The sequence below is a fragment of the Vicia villosa genome, linkage group LG3 (genome assembly GCF_029867415.1).
Source record: "Vicia villosa cultivar HV-30 ecotype Madison, WI linkage group LG3, Vvil1.0, whole genome shotgun sequence".
NCBI classification, from domain to species: Eukaryota; Viridiplantae; Streptophyta; class Magnoliopsida; order Fabales; family Fabaceae; genus Vicia; species Vicia villosa.
In genome coordinates this window covers 297,601-308,196 of record NC_081182.1, presented here as the reverse complement: position 1 = coordinate 308,196, position 10,596 = coordinate 297,601, and positions in this window count along the sequence as shown.

Below are 10,596 nucleotides of genomic sequence, written 5' to 3'. Positions count from 1 at the left end.
AGGCTGTAACTGGTTACAGGAAATCAATAACCGGTTACAGGAAATCAATAACCGGTTACACATATGATTTTCTGGATTATGAGGAAAGTGAAGCTACTGAACAACCGCACATTGAAGCCTGGACAAAGGAAAATGTTAGATGACCAACTAGGCAAAGAGGTTTGCCTCAAAGACTCCAAGATTATGAGATACTCTGTGATAACGAAGTCAATGATGATGGTGATTTCGTCCACTTTGCACTTATGGCCGAATCTGAACCAGTTAACACATAAGAGGCATTAAGTGATCCAAAGGGTGTGTGTGCAATGAAAAAGGAGCTGAAATCGATTGATAAAAATAGTACTTGGGAGTTAGTTGATCTACTTGAAGGAAAGAATCCAATCGGTGTAAGCTGGGTTAATAAAATGAAAGCAAATCCCAAAGGTGAAATAATTAAGCATAAGACTCGATTAATTGCTAAGGGATTCTTGCAAAGATAAGGTATAGACTTCGAAGAGGTGTTTGCACTAGTTGCTAGAATCGAAACTATAAGGCTAGTTGTTAGCATTGTGAATTGCAACAATTGATCCATCTATCAAATGGATGTGAAATTTGTGTTTTTGAACGGTCCGCTTGAAGAAGAAGTATATGTAGGACATCCCCATGATTTTGTTGTGACAAATCAAGAGGAAAGGCTCTACAAGTTTAGAAAAACATTATATGGTTTGATGCAAGCTCTGAGGGCTTGGAACAAATGGATAGATGGTTTCGTAGTTGACGTTGGCTTCAAGAAGTATGTGTCCAACATGGAGTTTATGTGAAGACGGATACAAGTAAAGATGTGATCATACTTTGGGCCTGTTTGTTTCAGCTTTAAAAAAATGGATTTTTTCTTTGTATTTTTGAAAATAGATTTTTCAAATCCGTTTTTCAAAATATTACAAGTTTTTTATATTCGTTTTTTCTAAAATGAAACACTAATTTTGACATCCTAGAATATAAACATAGATTATTGAAGACCAAAACTTAGTCAAAATTGCAATTTTTTTAAAAAGTTGTATTTCAAAAATGATTTTTATGAAAATCTATTTGAAATAGCTTCAAAATTAAGTGATTTTTTAAAATTTTGATATCCAAATTTTTTCTCCATAAATAGATGAAATACCTAAAATCATATTTTAAGAATAACTATTCAAACAAAATTTTCATTTGAAGCTTTTATAAAAAGTTTCTTTGTAAAAAAATTTTTCACAAAATTTTGTAACACTATGAAAATCATTTAAAAAAAACCAAAACAAACGGGCCCTTTGTCTATATGTAGATGATTTGTTGATTACGGGAAGCAATGAGATGAGTATTTCTAAGTTCAAGAGTGAACTTATGAAATAATTTGAGAATAGTGAACTTATGAAATAACTTGAGATGAGTGAACTTGGTATTATTATGACATACTTTCTTGGCATAGAGTTTCACAAGTCAAAATTAGGGTTGCTAATGCATCAAAGAAGACATTCCCTTGAAATATTGAAGAGGTGTGATATGGAGCATTGTAATGCTGCCAGTACACAAGTAGAAGCAAGGTTACAGCTGTCCAATAGTGAAGAGGAGTAAAATGTGGATCCTACTCAATATAGAAGGTTGATTGAATCATTGTGTTACTTGTGCAATATGCGGCCAAATTTGAGGTTTAGTGTCGGTATTGCTAGTAGATTCATGGAGAGATCGAAAGTGTCTCACTTGGAAGCAGTCAAGAGGATCCTGAGTTACATCAAAAGGACTGTTGAATGTGGAATTCTCTTTACCGCACCAGATACGGGTTGGAAATGTAATTTGCTAGGTTTTACTTATTCCAATTGGTGTGGAGATAAATATGATCGTAACTCTACAGCCTATTACACTCTTTATGTTAGGAGGAGCACCAATCTCATGGTGTTCAAAGAAGGAACCAGTAGTTGCACTATTGTCTTGTGAAAATGAGTATATTGCCACTTCGTTTTGTGCGTGTCAAGAAATATGGCTAATGAATTTGCTGAAGGAGTTGGGCAATAGTGAGGGTGAGGCTTTTACACTCCTTGCTAAAAATCCAATCGCACATGGAAGAAGAAAACATATAGAGATGAGGCTTCATTATTTGAGGGAGCTTGTTAGTGAAGGCAAGCTAAAATTAGGATATTGTAGAAGTAAGGATCAAGTTGTTGATTTTCCGACTAAGGGAGTCACAAATAATGTATTCAATAGGTTAAAGACAAGCATGGGCATGGAGAACTTGAAGCACTTGAATTAAGGTGGTGTGTTGGTTGAATTTCCAATAATTTAAATGTTGTATCTGGTTATAGTCCCTTAACTTTGCCTCGAGGTCCATTATAGTCCCCTAAATTTTAAAAAGTTCAAATCAATCCTTTAAGTCTTAAAAATGGAGCACGTTTGTCCTTTCGTCTGTCTTTGTTAGTGAGGGTTCAGAATGAGTATATACATGGCACGGTTGATGTGTTACGTAGAATTTACATGTTATATTTATAACTTTTGAGAACAAATTTAAAGGATATTTTGGTCAAACCACATGGGTACCAAGTTTAATTTAGTGTTTGTGAGGTTGAATTCACACGAGTTTTGCAAAACTGAACTAACCAAGAGGGACAGACAAAGACTGAGACACATGATCTCTCTCAGTGGGATCTGTTGCAGTTCCTTCCTCTTCATTCCTTTATTACACCATCTCAGATTTCAATCTAACCCATTCTTTCTCAAGTTTTGGGTTTAGATCTCTCTCTAATCACCAAATATGTTCATCTTTGATTGGTTCTATGGCAAAAAGAAGACAACATTTTCTTCCTTTATTTTTTTTTAACAATTTTCAATTTTTTTGCAGAGATTAGTTCTACATCAGTCGACTCAACATCCCACTTCGAAGGAATTAAGTATTCGAAAGATCAAGTTTAAAGCTTTTGATTTGGGTGGTCATCAAATTGCTCGTAGAATTTAAAGTTGTTTGATTTGCGTTCAGATCCTTCTTTATGTTGATTATCAATTTGTTGTTTTTACTTGCAATTCTTAGTGTGATTTTGATTTTATGAAAGTGAGATTTGTTTGTGGTGATGGTTTGTGGAAGGAGTTTGTTTATTTGTTTCAACTTGGTTTTTAAGTGAATCAAAATCAACTTAACCCTAGATAGTCAAGGAAAAAAGAAGGAGAAGAGGATGTTGGTGAAATAGACAAGGGAAAAAGGAGACAAGCCATGTCATCTGCCACGTCTGCAGACCCAAACTTCCGTTTGCAGTAAATAAACGAAAAGAACTTACATGCTCCATTTTTAAGACTTAAGAGATTGATTTGAACATTTTAAAAGTTAAGGGACCGTAATGGACTCCGAGGCAAAATTAAGGGACGAAAAAAAGTATTTTCCCGACAAAATATGTATATGCCATGAAATGCATATGCCTTTCACAAATTCCAAAAACACTCATTAACACAAATCATTTTAAAGTTTATTTTTCTTTATAAAATCCATCTCTAAACATAATCGATTCACACATGGACGTTTTTTAGGGTGTGCAAGGCGACTACAACATATGGCCTCACATTTTTTTCATGACTAACAATTACAAAAGGCTTCCAAACTCATTCCACGGTTAATTTACAGTTCAATAGGGCCCTTTAAAAAAATTTATGACATAATTGAAGTTAACCTTATCTTCTTACACTGGGCCTCTCAAAAGTTTGAGACGACTCTGGATTCACATCACAACCACACATAATAATAACAATCACAAACAAAACAGAAATTCGTCCATATCACATAATCATACACAAAATACTATATCTAATGTGTGTGTGTGTGTGTGTGTGTGTGTATATATATATATATATATATATATATATATATACTTTTTTTTCTGGGATTAAAATTTATCAACTTTCTCTTCAGAATAATTATTTCTTATATAATTTATTCTATAATATCTAAGTATTAGTTTTGTTATAATCAATATGGAGAAGTGTCATTACGTTAGAAATTTTTCTTTTCAACCACATTTAAAGATCACCTAGAGCAATATCCTATCTTTATCATGTTTCCACATAGTAATTCGAGTTCACATGCATAATTTTTGCTCTCTTAACTTCTCATCCTCCAATCATTTCGTTTTTCGATCATTTATGAATAAATATTTAAAAATATGATATTAAAATACATTAAAAAAAATAAAATTTAAAATTAGGTAAAAGAAAATTACCCCCAAAACAAAATACAAACTTGATGAAATAAAATGATAGTCTAAATGAGGTAAAAGAATGTTTGAAAAATAAAATGAATATAAATATTTAACCTAATAATTGATAGAAACAATGTACTTAAATTTGAGACAAAACCGAAAAAACTTTTTTGCTCGGCTGTTTTGACACTAAAATAGCAATTTTCTATTCCTCTCTACACAATGGTGATGAATTTTGGTTTCCCCAAGTTACTGTTGGGCAAGATGAAAAATAGGGTTATCTCTTTTTCTTTTTTATTTCATTTGTTATTTAATTATTCATGGCCTTACTGACTGACACATTTTTTTATACTTTTAATCCTTAATCCAATTAAATTACAAATATATTCACTTATAATTTAAATATTATTTAATAAAATATTCATATTTAAATATTATCATATTTATAAAATTCTTACAATATTAAAATAATAAATATAATAATAACACATAATCTTAACTATTAAATACAATAAATAAATTTATAAAATCAACAATATAAAATTATCAAAATAATTATTTATAAAATAAATAATTAAAATAAAGAGATAGTGACAAGCAACTAAGATATGTCGATAGAAGTAAATAATTAAAATATAACTATATGTCTAAAATAAATTATTCACTAAATAATTAAATTTACTAAACATAAATGTATTACATATAAAAATATCGAGATGTTATAATTATGGTACTCTATTTAGAATATGGTACTCTATTTAGAATATTAAATTATATTCATTACAAGTGAGATCTAGTTAGATGAAAATATCAAATATTTGAAGAAGAAAAAAACTCAAGAAAGATGGTTGAATTGTGTAGGCTTTTTCTTTCTCTTTCAAAATATTCTTATCAAATTTGGAACACAAGGTCTAGAATTTGATTTAAAGTTAATTGATTGCAACATGTAAAAGAAATATCAGAGTTAGAGAGTGAGGAAAAGAGAGACACAAGAAATTTATCACGATTCCTCTTACAAAATAGGAGTAGTCCAGTCTCTTTGTACTTCCAAAGGATTCCAATATAATCTCTACTAATTACAATTGTTCAAGCACACAGGCAAGGGACTTTCAATGCTCAAACACACAAGTAAGATACTTTTAATGTCCAAACACACAAGCAATAGACTTCAGATGCTCAAGCACACAAGCAAGAGACATCGTCTAACTTACAGATAGGGGTGGAAATAGGCTAGGCTACGCTAGGCTTTATAAGGCCTGGGTCTGGCCTACGATAAATTTGAAAGGCATGAGCCTGATCTGTGGCCTATAATAGGCTCTCTTTTTTGGCCTGACCTGGTCTTTTTAAAAGCCTGGTCTGTCCTGAAAGCCTATTTAAAAACTTATTTTTTATTATGGTTTTCAATTAATCTATATTATTTAAGAAACCTTATAAGTCAGCCTATATATGCATATATAGGCCGGCCTATTTAGCCTTTGTTCTAATATATGTGCATATATAGGCTAGTCTATTTAGCCTTTTTTCTAATATATATGCAAATATAGGCCGATCTATTTAGTCTATTTTTAATATATATGAAAATATAGGTCGGTCTATAAGGCTTCATAGACTTTTTTAATAGCCTAAGTCTGACCTATTTTATTAAATAGACTTTTAAAAAAGCCTAAACCTGACCTTTTTGTTAAATAAGCCTGACCTGGCCTTATATCGACTAGGCCATAGGCTCTTGTAGGCTAGCCTGACCTATTCCCACCCCTACTTACAGATAAGAGATTGTTTGAGTATTACACTTGATATAAAGAGGTGGAAACAAAATACAACACAAAGAGACTCTTAAGACTTAATAATTTCTAAGATATACAAGTGTTAAAAAATTCTAAGTAAAACTTGTGATTTTGATTTGACAGAGTAACAACTTTTTTTAAATGTCAAACGTTCGTAAATTTTCTTCAAGTCTTCAGCTTCATATTAAGAGAGATAGAAAAGAGTCGTTGAAGAAAGTTACTTGCGCTAGTGAGTCTTGGAGAAGCTTTGATATGGTTAATTCCACTGAAATGACATTTGGATTTCCTTTGCTTCAAAAGAAATTACCCGTTCCACCCCTGCTGTTTGTGCAGATTTTTGTTTGGTTCTGCATATGATCAAAAGAAGACATGAAGACCTCTGAGTCTGACAGTGACCTTTTAGAGTCTTCTTGATTCTTGTGTTGACCAGTTTCAGAGTATGAGTCTTCAGAATTTGAATCTTTAAAGGTTGACTTTCTTCAGAGTATGGTCTTCAAAAGTCGACATCCTTTAGAATCTGATTCTCTGATTCTGATTTTTCAGATTTTGGATCTTTAAGCTTCTCTTTAATATTCAATTTTGGTGCAAAAACTTAGTTTACATCACATGTTTTAGTCTATGATTCTGCACACTTGAATATATATTTGTATACTCAATTGTTCTTTAAATACTCCATTATCTTCAAAATCTTAGAGATATGGTTCAAACCAATTTTGTTTTAATAATACTTTAAAAAAAAGAAAAAGAGAACAAATGAAAAAGAAAAAATAATACCCATGTGTTTATGATTAATCAAGAGCCTAAGTTCCATAAAAAGAAATAGCTTCCTCCTCATAAATATTTGAACCCAAACCTTAAATTATAGGATGGTTAGAATATGTTTGCAAACCAACTATGTATCTTAAAAAGTATGTTGAAGTAACTTTGGGTGTTATAGGTAACAATATACACACACATAAGGAAAATTTTCAAGGTGTAATAAAAGTTGTGGCAATTTTTTAATACTATCTAAGTTTGAAAATTTAAATTATAAAATGTGAAGCTATTTTTAAAATTAAATTAGTTGATTAACATAGTTTTTGTTATACTTGTGTCATCACCTAAAAACATGTAAAGGTTCAAATTTCGAAGGGGTGGGGGATAAAAACTCATTTAAGTTATTTTGATCTTAAATATTTGAATTCATGACTTGTAAATTGGATGTTTAGTTTTATTTTTATTAGATAAAGATATATTGTTGAATAGTTGAGTGAACCACTTTAGGTGCTATGTTTTATGGATTTCAGTTGTGTTTTCTTGGATTTGGATCCTCTCATGCTCTTCCTTTCATGTTTGTATTATGCTCCAATCTCAACCATTGATTCAAGTTTCTCTCTCTCATTTGTACTATTGTTTTTACTTGGTGAGATATTTAGCCATTAGATTAAGAAAAGGAGAGAAGGCTAGGCCAAAAGAACATGAGAGGATCCAAATCCTATTTTCTTGTACAAAATTAGTTAAATGATGTTTGATGTCACAATATGGTATATGTGTTTCATTGCAGTAAACTTAACTGTTAAAAAAAGTTAAAGAGAATCGTCTCAGTTTATTGAGAAACCAATACTAAGAATAATTCATTGTGAGCTAAAACTCTCGGTTAGAAAATATGAATTTCAATAATAATGTTGCCTACTATAGATGTTTTCTGGTGTTTATGAATGTCTAATTCTCATGCTCTTTATGTTAGACATTTGATTTAAGGCTTAATTGACTTAGAATTGAATACAAACATTTAGTTAGTGGATCTTAAAAAACATATCAAACTTAATGGCTAACAGAATAAGGTTTAATTAAATTGTAATGATAATAACAAGATCATAGACATGAGAGAATCTTAACGAATCATTGTGTATTATCATAATATTTACAAACACCACATAATTTAGTTCTGATAAAAAATTTCATTCACGACACTACATCACAAATATTTAATAAATCATTGAATGTACCATATTACATGTACATATTAAATCTTAATCTTAATTATTTTTGTGATGAAATAACTTTGATATATGATGTTTTTTAATTACCTTTCCACCCATGAACTAAATTGTCATTTTATTTGTTTATTGTAGTTTATCTAAAACAATTTTCATGAGCTCAATATATTTCTTATCATTGGCAACTTATTAGAAAATTTCTTTGATCACCTCCCTATGGGGTCACCCCCAGCGAAAATTCCAAAATACCCCTGCTTCGGAAGTTCATTTCCGAAAGCGTCTTTTTTTGAAAAAATTGACTTATTTCGGAAGTTCATTTCCGAAAACATTATTTTGGAAGTTCACTTCCGAAATACTGCGATTTCTGCAGATTTATCAAAACACTCCCCCTCCCCCAATCATTTACCCTAAATCAAAACAAAAAGTGGCAAAGGCGAAAATTTGTGCAAACAGAATTCCAAAGCTGCATCAAGGCTCCAATCACACTGCTAAACAACATTCAAAAGCCCTCAATCCTAACACTTTGTAAGTTTTGAAATTTTTAGATCTATTATTGAAATGCATGTTATTTAGGGTTTTAATTGCATAAATGATATATGGTTAGGTTGTTAGTAGTATTTAGGTTGTTTAGAAGCATTTTGATTTGGTTTGAAGTTTGGTTTAGGGGTCTGTCATGGAAGTTGCAGAAAACTCCATGGCAGGGGTGTTTCGGAAGTTCATTTCCGAAAACACCTCCATCCTAGTTTTCGGAAATGAACTTCCGAAATGTATCAGAAGTTCAAATTTTTTTGTTTTTTATTTTGTCTATGCATATTAATCGTTTTCAATTGTTTACAGGAACATGTCAGGCAACCAACCAGCACGCAGGACTGCGTCTTCTAAAGAGGGCGCTAAGGGAAGAAAGGGTTCTTCAAAGAAGGAGGTGAAAGAGGTGAAGGAGGTGAAGGAGGTGAAGGAGAAGAAGAAGCTTTTGACTGGTTCTGCTTCTCGTCCCCTGGGGGTCCATGGCTCGGACGTGCAGGCTCAGCCTTCAGGCGTGATCAACGCTGATGGTTCTGATACTGAGTGGGATGAGGATTGGTATAATTATCTTCATTCGGAGGAGTTCGCTCGTCGGGAAGAATAACGTGTTTTTATTTTGTTTGATGTGTATTTTGTAACGCTCGTCGGGCAGAATAACATGTTTTTGTTTTGTTTGACGTGTTTTGTTTTGTTTTGTTCTGATTTCGGATTGTATCGCACAGTGTTTTTGTATTGGATTTATCACGTTAGTTTTTGGAAGTGGTAACCGGGGTCGGAACATATGACGGAGGAGGTGGATGTTCGGAGGAAGAAGAACCGGAGGTACGTCCATCGCGAGACAAAGGAGCCAATCAATGTAAGCTATAGTTTATCATTATCATCTGGGGACGTCATTTCTAAAAAATCAAGATTAAAAATAATAAGATTTTTTTCCCAATTTTTTGTAATGACGTCCCCTGATGATAATGATAAACTATAGCTTACATTGATTGGCTCCTTTGTCTCGCGGTGGACGTACCTCCGGTTCTTCTTCCTCCGAACATCCACCTCCTCCGTCATATGTTCCGGCCCCGGTTACACCTCCTCCGTCATTTGTTACTTACAGTAGTACGTATTTTTATTAAAAGAATAAAAAAACCTTTTGAAATTTGGAAGCCTTTTTTTCTCCCCATCACTCTCTCATCCCCACCTACCCGTGTTCAACAATATGTAACTTTAATTTTATGTAATATTATCGTTGTAATCTTCACCCGATTAAATAAAGCGAATTGTTGTTGTTTTTCATTTTATTCTGTCCAGACATATTTTCGGAGGTTCATTTCCGAATTCTCCAAGGGGGGTGCGTTCGGAGATGAACTTCCGAAACACCACATTTTCTGAAAAGTAACTTTATTTCGGAGATGCATCTCCGAAATCAATATTTTATATTAAAAAAAACACGTTTTCGGAGATACATTTCCGAAAACACTTTTTTTAAGAAAAAAAGTACAGTTTCGGAAATGAACTTCCGAAACAAGGGGTATTGTGGTAAATTCACCAGGGGTGGGCAAGAAGGTTAGGAGGTGGGTGAAGAAATTTTCACTTATTATCTTACATATACTTGTATAATTTTTTAAACAACACAAAATCATCAAATTTAAATTCACATATAAAAGAGAGTTAAGTTTTAATTTTTTTTATTAAAAAAATACAACTTTTTTAAACGAGTCTTACTATAATACAAACATTCAAACATAATAATAATAGATATATTTTTCTCGCTCATTTCATTTAAACTGTGTAATCAATTTTTTCTCCAAATCCATTCCATAACAACATAATAATATTAAAAATATTTTTAATCACTCCATTTTATATATTTTTTAGTTTTATATATAAAAAATATAGTTTTTTTTTTTGGGGAAAATATAGTTTTTTTTATAGTTAATAAATTTAATAATTAACTTTTTTATTTATAAATAGGACCAGAGAAATAATATCTTTTTAAATAACTTTTATTAAATAAATAAAATTTTCAATTAATATTTAATTTATAAAAATGATGAGAATGGCATGGACGTTATTTTATAGGAAAGCAAGGTCAAAGTAATTGGCAAACGATAAGGAAGAACATGTCATCCT